Source organism: Charadrius vociferus, unplaced genomic scaffold (assembly GCF_000708025.1).
Source record: "Charadrius vociferus isolate BGI_N301 unplaced genomic scaffold, ASM70802v2 scaffold195, whole genome shotgun sequence".
In the NCBI taxonomy this organism is placed as follows: Eukaryota; Metazoa; Chordata; class Aves; order Charadriiformes; family Charadriidae; genus Charadrius; species Charadrius vociferus.
The window spans coordinates 4,011,810-4,028,324 of record NW_009648539.1 but is presented as its reverse complement, the minus strand read 5'-3'; positions in this window follow the sequence as shown (position 1 = coordinate 4,028,324).

Below are 16,515 nucleotides of genomic sequence, written 5' to 3'. Positions count from 1 at the left end.
CTTATAAGAATATGTATACAAACATTATAATAAGGCAAAAGCTTATAATTAGGAACTGACAGATAGAGACTTTAAACAGGACTCCCATCTTCCTTGAAAATACATAAATAGCAAGCAAAAGCAGAAGAGAGCTTAAAAAAGTTGCTAGGTTTGAAAGCTTTAAAAACGGTAAAAGGAGAATTAATTCTTCAGACCTGAAGGTATGTTTCTGAACAAGTAAAAAAAAGACACATATTATTACCTACCTAAGAGAACAAAAAAAAGCTGCTGCCAGTCTTTAATATTTTGGATACTGTATGCTTGCAGAAGCCTTGGTAGCTTTCCATTGTTAACACCTAAAATTCCATTTTCTTTGTTTCTTACAAATAAATCTTATAAAAGCAGTTTATCTGTGGTGTCTTTGACCACATTTGGAATAGTTATTTTGGCTGAAAGTTTCTTCTCTACAATCACAGAAAAAAAATACAGCTAACAACTCTTTCTCCTAAAGACATCATTCCCTTTGCTACTGTTACAAGTAGCATATGATATCACTATGTAGAAATTCAGATGGTTTTAACACTTCATACTCTAAAAGGGCCGAAGTAGCATTCTTTTCCTTTCAACCTTTTTTGCTCCCAAGACAGTTTTGCTGTCATACAGTGTGTGTTGATCCAAATCTGCAATTCTCAATTCTGTTCTCATTTTCTCTCTTATATTTTTATATAAATTACAGGTTTTGTGTCTTAGAAATGGCACTGTTTACTGTTTCCTTTGAAGCATACCTTGTCTTCCCAAAGCTCTTTTCTCAAGACTAAAATCCACTGATTTAAGTGAGCATTTTTTTTTTATATTTTTCTTGGTTTTTTATCATTAAAAATAGGGTTAGAAGCCACAGCAAAAAAAGATCTTCATTAATAAAGATGACTCCGAACTGTAAAATTCACCAGATCAATTACACAGTGCTTTGTCAGGCCGCACTTGGAGTATTCTCTTCAGTTCTGGCCCCCACAATTCAAGAAGGACACGGACTGACGGGAGATGGTCTAAAGGAGCCACGAAGATGATTGAAAGGCTGGAGAGCCTGCCCTGTGAGGAAAGACTGATAGGATTAGTCTCTCCCTGGAGAGGACGGCTCAGAGGGCTCTCATCACAGTATTCCAGTACTTAAAGGGTGGCTACAAAGAGAATGCCCTTTTTTCTTTTTTTTTTTTTCCAGAAAAAGAATTTGTTGAAAAATTCCTGCCTTGGTCTAGAAGTGAGTCAGACGCTTATAAGTCTTTGCTGCCTTATCAAACTAAATCTGAGAGCGGCATTTCCAAACTTCAATATGGATAGTTTTTTAGAACCATACATTCAAAATTTGCAAGCATGTTTTTATTTGAAAAGCAATTGCTTGAGATAATGACTTCATTACTGTATAGACATTGTGATAGAAGGAATAGCAGCCTCTAACTCAGTTTGTTTAGTGCTTTCCATAATAAAAAAAAAATGTTTATAACTTTAACAGCTCCATTTCCGTCATGATTAGCTGCATATTTTGGAAGCTTGGCAGGAGACAGTCTTTGGGTTAGAGAGGTGCTTTTTACTGCCATTGTAAAAATTTCTGTAGCATTGACAGAATTATAAACTGTCAGGAATCATATTTTTTTCCATGTACTGTATATTGTACAAATCAGGGTTTTTCACTTCCTGCCAAAACCCTCAACAGCTGATAGCACTGCATGTATATCAAGAAGATAGCCTGAATCTTCATTCCATACAGAATTCAAAGTGTGAATGGATCAAGGACAAAATTCATCTTCTCCTCTTTAGAAAGTCTATGGGGAGTAGGAACTGATCAAGTAATAAATTAATTCTGTACCTTACTTCTTGTCTTCACTTTGATCTGTACTCTTTACTCTCCCTATTAATAAAAATGTCTCTTACTTCACAAAGAATATGCACAAACTTGGGTGAGAAAACATCTAGGATGGATACATGAGCCACCTGTGAAGTTACACAAGGAAAGCATTACTTAAAGATTCTTTGTTGCTTAGCCCACTAAAACAGGACTTGCCAGGTATGAACAACCCTTTAAAAAAAAAAAAAAAAAAAAAAAAAAAAGTAAATCTGTCATGGCTTGGAAATGTCTTTCTAGGATCATTGTAGGATTCCATCAGAACATCTAAGGATTTAATCTCCCACTTAAACTAATGGCATCAGAAACCTCTGCAGATGCAGTTTATATTCCACTAATATTTATTCCTCTAATACCAAGATGCTAAGTTTCCTGATAGGAAAAAAATCAGACAAAAGATTAGAGAGCTAGCAGGCTATTATAAATCAATCTGACGTTTAGACAAATCTGAGCCGTGCCAGTCAGCGTATGCATCGCAGTGAACAATTTCTATCTGGCAGCATTACAAAATTTTGGTCAATAAAGCTGCAATAACAATAACTCGAATACAGAGTGGATTTCCTGAATGATAGGATTTGATTTTCATAATTGCTGCGAAGGTGTCAAGGCACTGTAGAGCTGCCGTGGCAGTGGGGGCTTATGGCAGACACTGGTGCATTTAACGCATAAGATCAGTGTAAAGCAACTGAAGCTGGCTGGCGAGAAGTAGGCAGGGTTGCTCTGAAGATGTAACCGGTGTGAATAGAGCAGCCCAGGCTCGTAAGAAGTGGTAAAATCACTCGTAGGCAGATCCCACTGCCTGTTTTTAGCAGGACCGCAGCCAGTTTACTGTCATGAGGAGGGTGCTGCATTCTTCAGGCAAACACTCTTGTACCTGACAAATCCTCTCGAGGTTCACTGGGCTGTTTTACATCACAATACAATGCATGCAGTTTCCCTTTATATATATTTGTATGTTAATTCAGTGATTCCTGGAAAAGTTAGGAAGAAATTATTAGTATTTAGACTGTGATAGCAAGGCAATCAAACATCTAGCTGCTAGTTACCGGTCGAGTGGTTGTGAAATAATAGAATGTAGAAATGAACACCACAAAGGTAGTAAAGGTAGTTCTGGGAGACAGGAGCATTAAAAATATAACTAAGGTCATTTAAAATGTAAAATGAATTTGTGTAGCATTTAGAGTCCCAGAAGCGGCAAGTACATTAAAGAACAGCAATATTTCACAAAAAGTTATGTGAAATGTAAGCAGATAAAAAAAAAACTTCTGACACAGATTATATCATTAATGGTATGTGTGGAATGTTTGAAGCATTGTTCATATCTAAATCAACACACTATTTTCAAACCAAAGCAATTTTAAACTAGTCCACACCCTTACTTAAGCAGATTCATCGTGTTACAAAAGCTGCACAAGTTTTTAGAAGCTAATGAATGAGCTAAAACCTGTTTGCAGTTGACTGTTATAAAAATTCTTAACTCTTGGCCAAAAGCTCACCAGTTGAGAAATCCTTTCTTGCTCCTACCAATTAAGTTTGTTATTTTTAAAGGCACTCTTGAAAAGATGTATCTGGTCTTGTACACTGGTGCTTTCTTGTCTGATATATTTAACATATTTTTCGTCTCTGGAATGTCCCATTGGAGGTCGCCAAATAAATTTGAGTTTTATTTAATTGAACCTTATAATTCTCATTTAAAAGTACATACTTTGGCCTGCAGAACTGAATATGGATAAATTGCCAGTTACTTTTAGACACGGAGAGATTGAGAGAGGTGCAGTAACTTCTTTTTTTGAAAGTGTCCAAGCAGCATGGACCCTCAATTCATAGATTTCAATGGGAGCAACGCATGTGTCACACTGAGGTTCATTTCTAAGTCCAAATATGCCCTTTCCTGCCTCTTTAGGGTTAGAGTTTCAAAAATATTGACGTGCTGAAGTGAAATGTCTACTGACGTCTCTTTGCCATAACTATGTGGGAGATACTAGTAGGCCTCCAGACAGCTTGTGACGAGATCATGTTTCTCTAGAAACTTGGTGCTAACTGCTTCTTCTCATAGAATAGCAGGTTGTATTCTTGTTTGTTCTTCACTTTTATATCTTTCCTGTGAATACTTGACAGACACTGTGATAGCTACATGTAGGAACAAAACCAGAATTTCCTTGGACATTTTTAGAGGCTTGTTCATCACCCACTTCATCTTCTCAAAGAATTACAAAAGATATTGCACTAATTAAGTTTATTTTCCAGAAATTCCACTTAAATAGCCATCAATTTCTCTTTACCAGCAGCATATCAGCACAGACTTTGTAGCAGTTTTGACAACTAAGATACAGCCAGACAAATATAAATTCCTAATTGAATTCCTGGTATTTGTCCTCACACTTTCTGATTTAGGTAGGGTTTTGCAGGCTGTATGTATTTGTATTTTTAAAACATTTTTAAAATATAGAAATTAATTTACATAGGAAAATGAGGAAGTGATATTATCCTTCTGCATCTACAGACATCATTCTCTCCATATTAGTCCAGGTTTAATTACAGTGATGAACGTTTTTCTTCCTACACATAAGATAATGCACATTTTAATAGGACTTATTATTTGGAAGTGTCTCTTGATATTCAGCGTTTATCATAATTTGCCTAACTTTATCTCACTCACTAAACTCAAAATCCAGTTGACTTTTTCCTAGGTTTTTTGTTGCTTCAGCTTCCAGAGCTTGAAGTACTAAGGACCCTTCATCTTTTATTTTTGCCTTTGCTGTAAAAGTTAAGCAGGCATTTGATTGACCGTCTCTGTTTAGCTTTAACTGAGGCTAAAAATATAAGAGACCAAGGGAGCCCTTAGAGCATTGAAGTCTGAACTTCCCCGATGACAAAAAAGGATGTGTTATTTCTCTCTGAAACACAAGGACCGGTTGCTTCAGTGAACTGTTTTCAAAAGCTAGTTTCTGAAATGTAACTCAAGGAGAAGTATAAATTATTCTCTCTTTTGACATTCTCAAAAGGTTAAATTGGAAAGGAAACTGCGCCTGTGTCTGAGGTTCTGGTAAGTGGAGGGGGAAGACAAGGGCTGAAATAGGAATGTTGCTTTTAGTCAATACGTGTTTCAAGTTTTGTAGTGCTTTCAGTAAGAAAACACTAAGTATTCAAAAACATGTTGCTTTGATTAAACCTGGATTGCAAAGGTGGAAAGATTAAGTAATCATATGGCTTTTGTAAAGTGACAGTGGTCACAGGACATAGTCATACTTCAATTGTACATGAAGCAATTTTAAGACAGAAGTTAGAGTAATTCATTTCAGTGTTACATGGGCAAAATCAGTACAAGTAGAAGGACTGAGGAGGTGACCCGGATCTTATAATCTATATTCTTTGTAGCCCTCAGTGCTCATCGATGTATATGTCACTAACTCTAGTTTGACACCAGCCACTCCCTGGTTCCATAGGAAATAAAGGTTGTAAATGTAAATTTGAAGCCTTAGTACTCTTGTGAATCTGGTTCTGTACTTCTTTCTATATTCAAATATCTGTAAAATCAATATTGTCTGCCTTGGGTTTATCTCATTTCAATAAGGTACAATGATTATGGGTCCCTGTTGTGGAATGGTGATGATCTGGTGAAGGGATTTCTCAAGGATTAAAGACTAGAAGTGATATCTCCAAATAACCTTACTAGTAGATTGGAATGTAGCTTGGGGAGAACAGAGATAAATGTAGAAGTAAGAGTTTATAAGCAGCGCGGGGAAGGCAAGGGATAAACGTACTATTGTAACAGAAATACCAAGAAGTTGTATTCAGAAAAGTCAAATAACAACCGGTGTTAATTTAGTAATTCTTTCTTGCAGCTCAGTAGTGTATATGAGTCATTTTCTATATTTCTCACTTGAATCCAGCATTGCCACTGACAGTTTTTCCAAGCACAGATTTATTTAATTGCTTTTTTTGGCTGAATTTTGCTCAACAAGATTGTTGATAGAAGCCAGAAAGATTACCTGGTTGTGTGAGCCATTCACAAATGAACAGAAATGTCATTGTTTTTTCTGTCGGTGTTTAATTAAAAATAAAGTCTTCCTGATTGTTTTCATTGCTATTTCTGCTTTTGTTTTTAAACATGTCATAGGTTTTTTATGCCTTATGCTTTTCATGTTTTATGCTTTGAATCTAAGGTGATGTATGTCTGATATTTAAAACAAGGAAAATAGTCTTAAACTGCACTTATGATTCTAGAGTTTCTTTTATTCTGAACTTTGCCATCACCAGAGAAAATGTTTGTGTGTTTACTATGATTGCAGTGTCATCTGTAAGTATTAAATATACTCAGCTGATACTTTGTTTAGCTTCTTATTTTGTCTTTTCATCACATCTATATATAAATCAGCAGTGTTAAGTTTACAGAGTCAAGATTTTATTTCAGTGCTCCCATGATTTATAAAAAGTTAATTCATGTTGTAAACTACCTCATTGGTATACATGCTGCAGTTTTTAACGCAATCAAATTGCAGATCAGTTGCTCTAGGTTTCAATTGTATTGGATTCACTGAAGCTGTAACTATCCACCCTAATTATTTAGAGACCCCTTGTGGATAGTTATGACTTTGATTACTATAGACACAGGCAGAATTATAAGTATAGAACAATCATGTACAATGTATAAGATAAACTCAGGAAATATGTATCAAATTACATAAAAATTGAAAATGGAAAAAATCAACTCTGTATGTCTGCACATTTAATCCTTAACCTTTTTCCTTCCATATAGTTTTGAATACATCCAGTAAAGGTTTTTCCACTATTTATTCCTGGGAACTAGCGTATTCTCTGAATGTTTGTAAATTCCATCTACATTTCATTTTGCGTCTTATTACTTATCGGATAGTGATGTAGGTGTTAAATTAGAAACATTCAAAGCTGACAGTGTTGAATTGGCTTAAGACATTTTAAACAAAAATGCATTACCAAACCTCGAGTTATTCTAAACCATTGTAACCAGAGGGCTGCCCGGATGTGTACTGCAGCATTTCCAAAGCCATTCTTGGCAGCAGGAAAATTGCAAATTGCTTTTTGGGGTCTCCCCAGAGGTCTCAAAGAAATTACAGGGAGAAAGGTCAAGTGTCCTGAGGGTCTACCCTAGGTATCCATAAGCTAGCATTATTCAGAAGTACCCTCAGAAAGCAGGTACCAGGCAGACTACTCCGAATGAGCTGTTTGTCCAACAGTGCTTGAAATCCCGCTGTTGCCGTAGTCTGTCTGTGTGTCACAGCTATGCATTCACCAGGGGTCAGTAAGTTTAAGTATTCTGTTTAAAAATAACTAAGAAGATTTCTGCACCCATAAATGTGGGGAAAGCACATGCCACTATTTTAGGTGAGGTTTGTAAGAACTTCCCGCCTTACAAGGAGACCGAGACTCCTCCAAGACATAGAAAGTTGTAGCTGCCCACATGCCTCTTCGCTGGCCTCTCCCTCTCCTATGGAGGGGACTTCCCACCTAATCCATAATCAGTGAATTTTACTGAGGTGCTCCATAGGCAGGACATCATCAGGGTTTATTCAGGTCTCTTGCTCCAGTTTCCAGCATTGTGTGTCACAGAAGCTCCTCAGAAGTGAAATCAGAAAATCTGGAGGGAATCCTGACTGCATGAAAAAAAGACCTGTCCTCATTTCTGAACCTCTGATAGACCCTACTGTTCCATCAAATACAAACTCATACTTGTTGCAATTGCTCTTCAAGTGTGTTTAGAGAAACTGAGGGGAAGTTTGTTAACCTGGATAGACGTAGTTTGCATACACAAAGAAAGAATGGAGCTCTTTCAGCTTCTTTCATAGGACTTGCTTTTGAGAAACTCTGGTAGGAACCACTCATTTGCATCAATCTCCTCAAAAAAATACATTACGATCTTCTCTTTCCAGTAGTCAAAGCAAGAGTGTGTCCCACCGGTCAGCCAGTTTCCTCTTAACATTAGCTGATCTCAACTATGGAATCTGTGGCAGGCTTACTTCTCACTGTATGTCCGAGAGACATTTGTTTCTTTACGCCTCTGCTTCTACAACTCAACCTTTTGTGTTTGTACTTTGCCCTCAGAATGCACATACACTCACATTCAAAACAGCCAGTTGCACATTGTACATTTAAAGAAAATTTAAATTTTCGTTGGAGTTGCATTTGTAACTCTGATCAATGTGTTGCTGGTCTTTTGCTTGTGGTAGTAAACCTAAAAGTTCTCCTCTGAGGGGATGTAATGGATTGTCTTGTGGCCACTGTGGATATCTGAGTTTCCTCTGCAGGTTAGGTGAAAATGAATTTTAGGATCTGTTGTTTCTTATGTTTTGCACTATTATTGACAGTTAGATAGTTGCATCAGAATGTCATGATTTTGGGAGTGGACATTTTTCTCTCTTTTTTTTTTTTTTTTCTGTACAGGTAGATCTCTAGCCCACAGGCTAATTTGAACCATGACCAAAGAAGTTTATCTACCTGAACTCACAGATAGCCTGAAACAGCTGCTTTGAGATATGAATTGCATCGTTCACATCAAGGAGTTACCAAAACCAAAACCCACTTCTCTGAAGCCCCACTTCGAGAGAATCCTGTGCCTATGGCCATCGAAGCCTAAACAACCAAGGAGCTAAGGAGAAAAGGAGTCTTTCCTGTTACAGCCTAGGGGAAAGAATCAGCATGTTCTCTTGATAAGTGTAAATAGGAATGCTTTCACACCTTCCTTTCTGGGCAGGAAAGAGGTGTCCTCTGTCAATGTCAAAATCTTTCCTGAGAGTAGCATACTAGCTATTTTGAATTTGAGAAATGTGATCATCTACATTAATGCAGTGTTTCTTAAGGTGCCTGAAAGTCCAGTTTCCCTACCATGTTTAGCCAAAATCACCTTGAAATTCCATACATCTCTTTCCTTTTTAACATTTGTAAGATTTAGTAGAACATGTTTCATTTATAAGCATTACTTTTTTTTTTTTTTAGAATAGGTAGACTTTGAGCTCAGTTCTCATAATAATAGATGAGGAATTTAAGCAGATAAACTACTAATACTAATGGGAATAATTCCCTAAAAGCAAGAGAAAGCTTTCAGAAAATACCTTCTGCCTTCATAATGTAATTAAATTGTAGTTAAAGTTGCATTATACATTGTTAATTAGGAGTGAAAAACAGCACTAACATCTCCAATTAGTTTTTAAATAATATTAGTTTGAAGAAAATACCTGCACTTCAATTTCCTTTAACTAAACATTTCAAGGAAGATTCTCCCAGATCAGAGAGGAGGGCTGCAGGCAGGATCCTCTTCACATCCTGCGATCAGTGTATGATCCACTAAATCACACTCGTGGAGACTAATTTAAGGGCAAATACGTGGTACATTTCTGTCCCTGTTATTAAAAAGGAGTGGTGTCCTACATTATTCTCACAACAGTCTGACTGACTCAAACTTCCTTTGAATTTATTTAAATTTCTGAAGACTAGAGTGTAAACTCTTTGAGATAGGGATTGCATGCTGCTTTGTGTTTGCACCGCACCTACTGTACTGTGAATTCAACCAGAATACAAACAGTCTCTGAAACTTGCCCCAGACGAGTCAAGTTGAGGGATATGTGTGAACTCCTACAGGAGACCCTAAAAAAACTCCTTTTGGGAGCTCCCCTTTTTTTCTGTGATCAACCCAGTGACAGCACGTGCAGCACTGGCTCTGCAAGGCTACAAGCCAGAAGTAGGGATTTTTTTGCCATTTAAGAGTTCTGTACTGCCACTGAGCATGGGAGTCATCTTCAATGTAAAATCAATAGTATTAGCTGTGTCTTTAGTGGATTTATGGAAGAGCTATTGCCTTGTTTCTGGATGTCATACATCTTTGTTCTTGGCTTTGTGACCTGCTTAGTGCCATAGGAGTCCAGCTATTTCCTGACTGCTGTTCAGGCTGTAAAAAAGCTGGGGATTGACCCATTAATTTAATTGAACATTAAGATGAAAGCATTGCAAGCCTTAGAATCTGATCAGCACTCAGTGAAGAAAGGCCAGGCTGCATTTACAGCAATAGGTTATTTTCATTAGGAATATCTATTTATTAGAGCCAATTTTTTTTTCATGGAAATGTATAAGATTCAGAGAAATTTTCGTAAGGAAGATTATATAGGTGTTGCATAGAATTTCTGACCTGATGGAAAAAAGTTCAAGTCCTCACTCTTTTCTGAGTCAGACTCTGGTTATTTTTGTTTCTGCAGGGTTTTTTTTCCACACCCAGGTTCAGACCCTGAATTGGTAAACCCTACCAGTACTGGGGAGACAGAGGAGACAACAGCCTAGACTAAGGTGGTTAGATGCTTGCATGGAAAGAAAGAGGGAAATTTTCTGGAAAACCAGATGTGAATTAGAATGTGTGTACAAAACTGATGTGTTCTGGTGTGTTGGGTTTTTCCCTCAGCCTAGCAGGGCGCACGTAAACCCTCAGGCTACTAAGTGGGGACTATGTGCTCTCCTAAAGCCTCATAGTTGAAGTAATTGATGTCTGTCTTATTTATCTAGTCTGGGGTTTACCCTACATTTTACATTACTTCTGTTTACCAGGATTCTTTCAATTTTCAGAGATTTTTAACACTTGTATCTGGCTGACAACACAAAATGTCACACAGAAGGGGAGGCTGGTGCCCATGGCATGGGAGCAGCCATGCAGCCCAGTGCCTGGGCACCCCAGGCTCAGCCGGTGTCCCCAGGTGCCTTGTGGCAAAGGCAGTGGCCAGCAGACCCCGCTCTGCGAGCAAGGTGGGAGCCAGCAGGGCAAGAGAAGTGACTTCTTCCCTCTCTTCAGCCATTTGTGACACCACAACTGAGGGGCTGGCTCCACACTCGGGGCTCCCCACCACGAGAAAGACACCAGCCCAGCGGATGGGGCTCTGAGGAGACTGATTAAGGGATTGTACTGCCCCTGGAGCCCCATACCCCAGGGGTCAGTTACGGGGGCTGTGCTGTTGAACATCTGGAGGAGGCAAAGGGAGTACATGATCCTCTAGTTTGCAGATGACACCAAACAGGGGGGACCGATCGATGCACTCGCAGGCAGGGCTGTTATCCAGAGCAAGCCAGACAGACTGGAGAGATGGGCCAGCAGGGACATTGTGAAATTCAGCAAAAGCAAGTGCCAAGTGCTGCACCAGGGAAGGAAAGAAGCCTTTATGAGAATACTGGCTGGTGGGGGAGCAGCTCTGCAGAGAAGGACCTTGGAGTCCTGGTGGACAGCAGGCTGGTCATGAAGCAGCAGTGTGGCCCGGCAGCAAAGAAGGCCCACAGCATCACCAGCTGTATTGGCAGCAGTATAGGCATTAGGTGGAGGGAGGTGATAATCGATCTTGACTTGGTGCTCGTGAGACTGTCTCCAGAGTATTGCATCCAGTCTTGAGCCTCTTATTACAAGAAAGGCATGGATAAACTGAAGGAGGTCCAGTGGAGGGCCACTGGGGTGGCCAGGAGCTGGAACATGTGCCCTGTGAGTGGAAAGGGTGAACAGGCCTTGTTCTGCCTGAGGAGGAGATGGCTCTGGGGGTACTGTTCCCATATCTACAAGGTCATGAAGAAGATGGGGTTCAGCTGGGTTCAGTGGTGCATGTCAGGATAATGGGAGACAATAGGCATAAGTTGAAACCAGGAAGGTTCAGAGTTGATGTAAGGAGAATTATTTTCCCCATGAAGAGAGCCATGCATTGGGACAGGTTGCTGTGAGAGTCTTCATCCTTGGAGGCTTTTGAAACCCAAGTGGATAAAGCCCTGAGCAGCCTGGTCTCACCTCATAATACTTGACTTGTCTGGTCACCTAGGATGCTGGTCTACTATGATGCGTGATGGTGTACACAAGAGAAGAAGCTGGAGTTCAGGTCACCTTTAGCAATTCGGACAATACTACCAGTGCAGAGGATGGTAGAGAGACCTCCAAGACTGCTGTTGGGGCTGGTCCCCAGCACTGCACGGGCACTCTCAAGCATCATTGTAAGATCATGGGGCAACAGGAGGGGATTGATGGAGCAGGGGCAGCCTCTGAGGCCTGGAAAAAAGACCAGAGTGCCCTCCTCCCCTGTCCAGATGGGCAAAGAAGGGGGATGCAAAGTGCATCTCTGTCAGCCATACTTCATAGTTGACTCAGCTGGTAGCAGGAGGTTGGTTTAGATGATCTCCTGAGGTCCTTTCCAACATGAATTATTCTATTATCGTGCAGCAATCCAGTAGACCAGATGTGGGCTGGCAGGCATTGTGAGATCATCTGTCAGCTCCCAGAGGCCAGGAGTTTGTAAACCAGGGCTGACCACATCCCCTGTGTCTTGAAGTCAGCCCAGGAGACCTGTAGCTATGGGGCAGCTTCCCAGATCTCCCTTCTCAGCCCTCCCTGGGCTCTGCGACTCAGTGAAATGGGCAGAAGTTTGACTCCCAAATCTTTGCCCTCAACCCATACCTATGTTTCCATCATATGTCTCATTTGGAGCTGATAATTCATATACAATTCAATAGTGTCTCCATTCACTGTTTTTGACCCTGGTTGAGTTTCACCAGTATAGTGTTCAAAGCAAAAATGTGACCCTGTCATTAGATACAGAGAGTAGGAAGTAGGGAAAAGAGTTCTAGGGGAAAGATGCTGAGTTCAGCTTTTATTCATGTTGAATTTAAAAGTTTGTCAGATAAAGACGTGGAACATGGGAGAAGACAAAACTACTGTTAGAGAAGAAAAATACGTGAGAGTGTAATTGAAATGGGGGCCAAGGAAGGAAACCTGTGGGTGATAATGGTGTACCGCAAACCAGAAGATAATAAAGTGCTGAAAACATTCATCACTGAGCTGCACAAATGAAAAGGTGCGGTAGAGAGGACTGTGCATGGCAGAGGAACTTGAGTTCCTAGGTTTAACTTCTAGTCCCGTGGACAAATGCAGCAGTAGGACCTTTGATTGGTAGGTTATTTTTCTGCTCTGTTTAAGTGAAAGTTAGTCTAGATTAGAGATTACCACAGGTTGAGGAATGTAGGCTATCTTGGAGGTCACAGGCAGTGGCATCACTTGTCTTAACTGGGTGGTGGGTGACATTGAATCAGAGTTAGTATTGATTGGAGTCACTGAACTTTGATCTAAGAATTCGTTCTTGAAATCGTAAAGTCCTGACTAGCCATTACAGTATGAGGAAAATCGACCCAGATCAAGAGTATTAAGGAATATGTCTTTCTGAAGGACAGAGTTTGCACTATGAATTGTTTAAAAATGCTAGGTTCTTAAAAAATAAAAGGGTCTCCTAGTTTTTAACTTTTCCTTTGAAAAGCATGGGTCATTTTACAGAAATAATAAACCCTGATAGCCCAGCAAACTAGAAAAATAGAACTTCTGCAAATATAGTGGATTGAGAGTCTGTGCTGAGGAATAAGGTTTTGCAAAAGGGAATATAAGAAAGTGCCTAGGAAGCAAATGCATACGTTTAGCATAATATGGTCTACATGTAATCTATATCCTAGTCACTTCTTCTCTAAAATTACAGACCTGAAATGTATATTCATAAGCTTTCAAACAGTGCCTAGTACAATGAAATTACGAAGGTACTTGATTCCTCTGAGTACTACTGCAATGTAAATTTTGAATTGTAATGAGATGACTATGTGAAAGGGCCATTGGATTGAAAAGTCAAATATAAAAAAAATTAGAAGAATCCAAACTGTGTGCTTTTAAGTCTCAATGTACCAGTTTAACCCTGCAGAGCAAAAGCTGTATGCGGCTTCCTGAGCCTTAGTCTACCATGCCCTATAAGGAAAGGTCAAGAGGTCTCATGGCAAAGGCCACTGAACGCTTCAAAGGAGCAGTTGTGCTTCATGACGGTGAGCCCATGACGGTGACCAGCAATGGGCATGCCATTTGCCCTGTGGTTTAGCTGTGTGTTGCCATTGCTATATTATGCTTGTGTTGTGATTTCAGCATGTTGCTGTCTCACACTCCTAAATCAAAATGGCATGTAAAGCCAAATGTATCAAATCAGTAAACTCAGTGTTAAAGCATTAAACCCTCCTTGAGTGGAATATCTAAAAGAACTTGGTGAGAGACTGTTGGACTCTGACACTATGAGAAGTCTGGAAATAGTTCAAAGGAGGCAATTTCATGCATTATTTATAAATGCATTGTAGCATCCTGATAGCAGATTCTGCTCGGTAATAATATATTTCTGTGGTATGCATTTTTTTTCATTGCAATGTGGATCACTTTGTTCTAGAACACTACATTTTCCAGGACTTGAATAAGTAGTAATGGGTCATATAAACTCTTTGAATAGAATGGATTCAGCCATAAACTCAATATTTGTAATTCCACACCAAGAAAGGCAAAACCTTTTGTGAAGTACTTGAGAAGGAAGCAAAGCGTTATTAGACTACTCTTGTTTAGTAACAGTCAAAATGATTATTCTTTTACATATGAAGTGTGTAACCAAATGAAATAGAAACTAAATGATACATTTCAGGTTATTGTCCAGAGACAATCTAAAAAGATGTGTCTGAGTGCTTTGAATATTTGTCTGGGCTAAGAAAGGTGTGAAATGAAAATAGACATTGTCTCTCCAAAGGTTTACTCCTTTGTACCTTGTTTGCTTTGTTTTTTTTTTTTAGTGTCTGGCATCTTAGCTAGACTACTCATTTGGCCAGGTATTGGAAATATCTAAAAAAAAAAGGATTTAAATCAAATAAGCACTCTCTCTCTCTTTGCGCCTTTTCTGTGTGAGTATACCACTGAATATTTTTGGTGTTAAAACTTATTTTTCATCATTTGCTATATTACAGCTTAACAGTCACAGGTTTTCTTTAAAATCTCCTGTTTATTTTTTCGAAGCTCTATTTAATATAATCCTTTATGTCCCTAGAGTACAAGTTAATTTTCTTGCAAGGACTGAATTAAGTTTGGTCTTGGCCTATATCAGTGATTGCTGAACCAAGTAGGATAAACTGCAGCATAAATTCACAAATCACAATCAAATCAGCATCACTTTGTTTGAGAACTTTAGTATGTTGGTCATGTTTATCCACCAAACCACTGGTGATTTAGGACAAGGTTGGGCATTCAGTTCATAAATATCCATTGAATGTATATAAGCTTACTTAAAATATACAGGTAATTAGTATTACAAAAAGTTTAGAAGCTACAATGTCAAATGCAACCATGCCTTCACAAACTTTGCTTAGAAAAGCAATCACGTTACGCTGATAACAACAGTTTTACTAGTAAGTCATATCACAGTTGTGGTATATGTTAAAAAACTGAGCTGTTGAAAAATGTTAGTCATAGTAATAACAAAAAACCTCTTAGCACATGTAATTTATAGGATGTTCAGAAAATTGCTTCATAAATAAGCCCTTTAACCTGACCATTTGGAATACTCAGTGGCAGAATCTCCTTCTTTTTTATTTCAAAGAAATCTCAGAATATATCAAATGGATATTTGTTCCCTCGTTTGCTCTGTAGAAAACATCTTTAACTTCACCTGGCATGCTGCCCTTATAAATACCACCCAGACATATATTTACGTATATATTTGTATTAAAAAAAATAGACCCATATAGAAAAAACCAGCAGTTAAATGATCCACAATATGCAAGTGAAGAAGCCCATTCCCTTCTGAGAATTGACAAGTGACTTTTCAGATGAGAATATGGTATTTTTTTCCTTTTCATGAAAAAGCTCATAAATCTTAAGTGGAAATATTCACTATCTCTTTACATGAACACTTCTATTTTCTCTAGTTATGAGGTTAATAAACCTGTCAGCTTAAGACAGATTGACTGATGGCCGTAGATAAGCAGGTTTCCCCAGCACACTTGGACACTTGACCAGGGATCATTCTCAACAGATCTGTCATCTGCATCTCCATGGAAGAACTACACTGCAGAGCACGATATTTCCACCTCTGGGTGAAGTGGTTTGATTTCTTTCCATGAGCTCTTCTAAGGCCCAGTCTTCTTGTTTTCCCTCCTAGGGTTTAGGGTTTGGTTTTTTTTGGTTTTTTTTTTTTTTTTTTTATAACTTCCTCAGGGAGGCAGTCCAGCCCTATATGTTTTTTTACTTTTTTTTTTTTTTCCTGACAGGCTAAAGATTGGCATTGCTAAAAGCTTACACATGCTACATCGACCTTCATATTAATTATTCCTTACCCATTAATATCAGTTAAACATAATTATCCCTGCATAAGTTAATATGCTGCCTGTTAGCATCTGCCAATGGGCCGCTGTTATAATGGGTATGCATTTGGCTTAAAGACATGGCCCCAAGGTTACTGCTTCTAAGCAGGAAAAATAGTGTTGCTGAAGAACAGCTGATTTTACCCCATCTGTTCTATCAATTATCTGAAGAAAGGAATGGCAGATGCAGGGAGGGTGAGAAGAAAGTGCCATCTAATTCCTGGGTAGTCACTGAAAAGGGTTTTGCATTTCAGTTGAGCAAAAATTGAATAATCTCAAGTTTTTGTAGCACAGCAGAATAAATGTATTTATCTAATTGTGCCCTCCAAACACAGCTCTGTGAAAACACTGTGAACTGGAAAATAACTTGAAAAGTGACTTGAATTAAGTCATTTTACAGAGATGAGTCTGCTGTTCTCTAATATTTTCTGCAATATAATACTTACAATGAA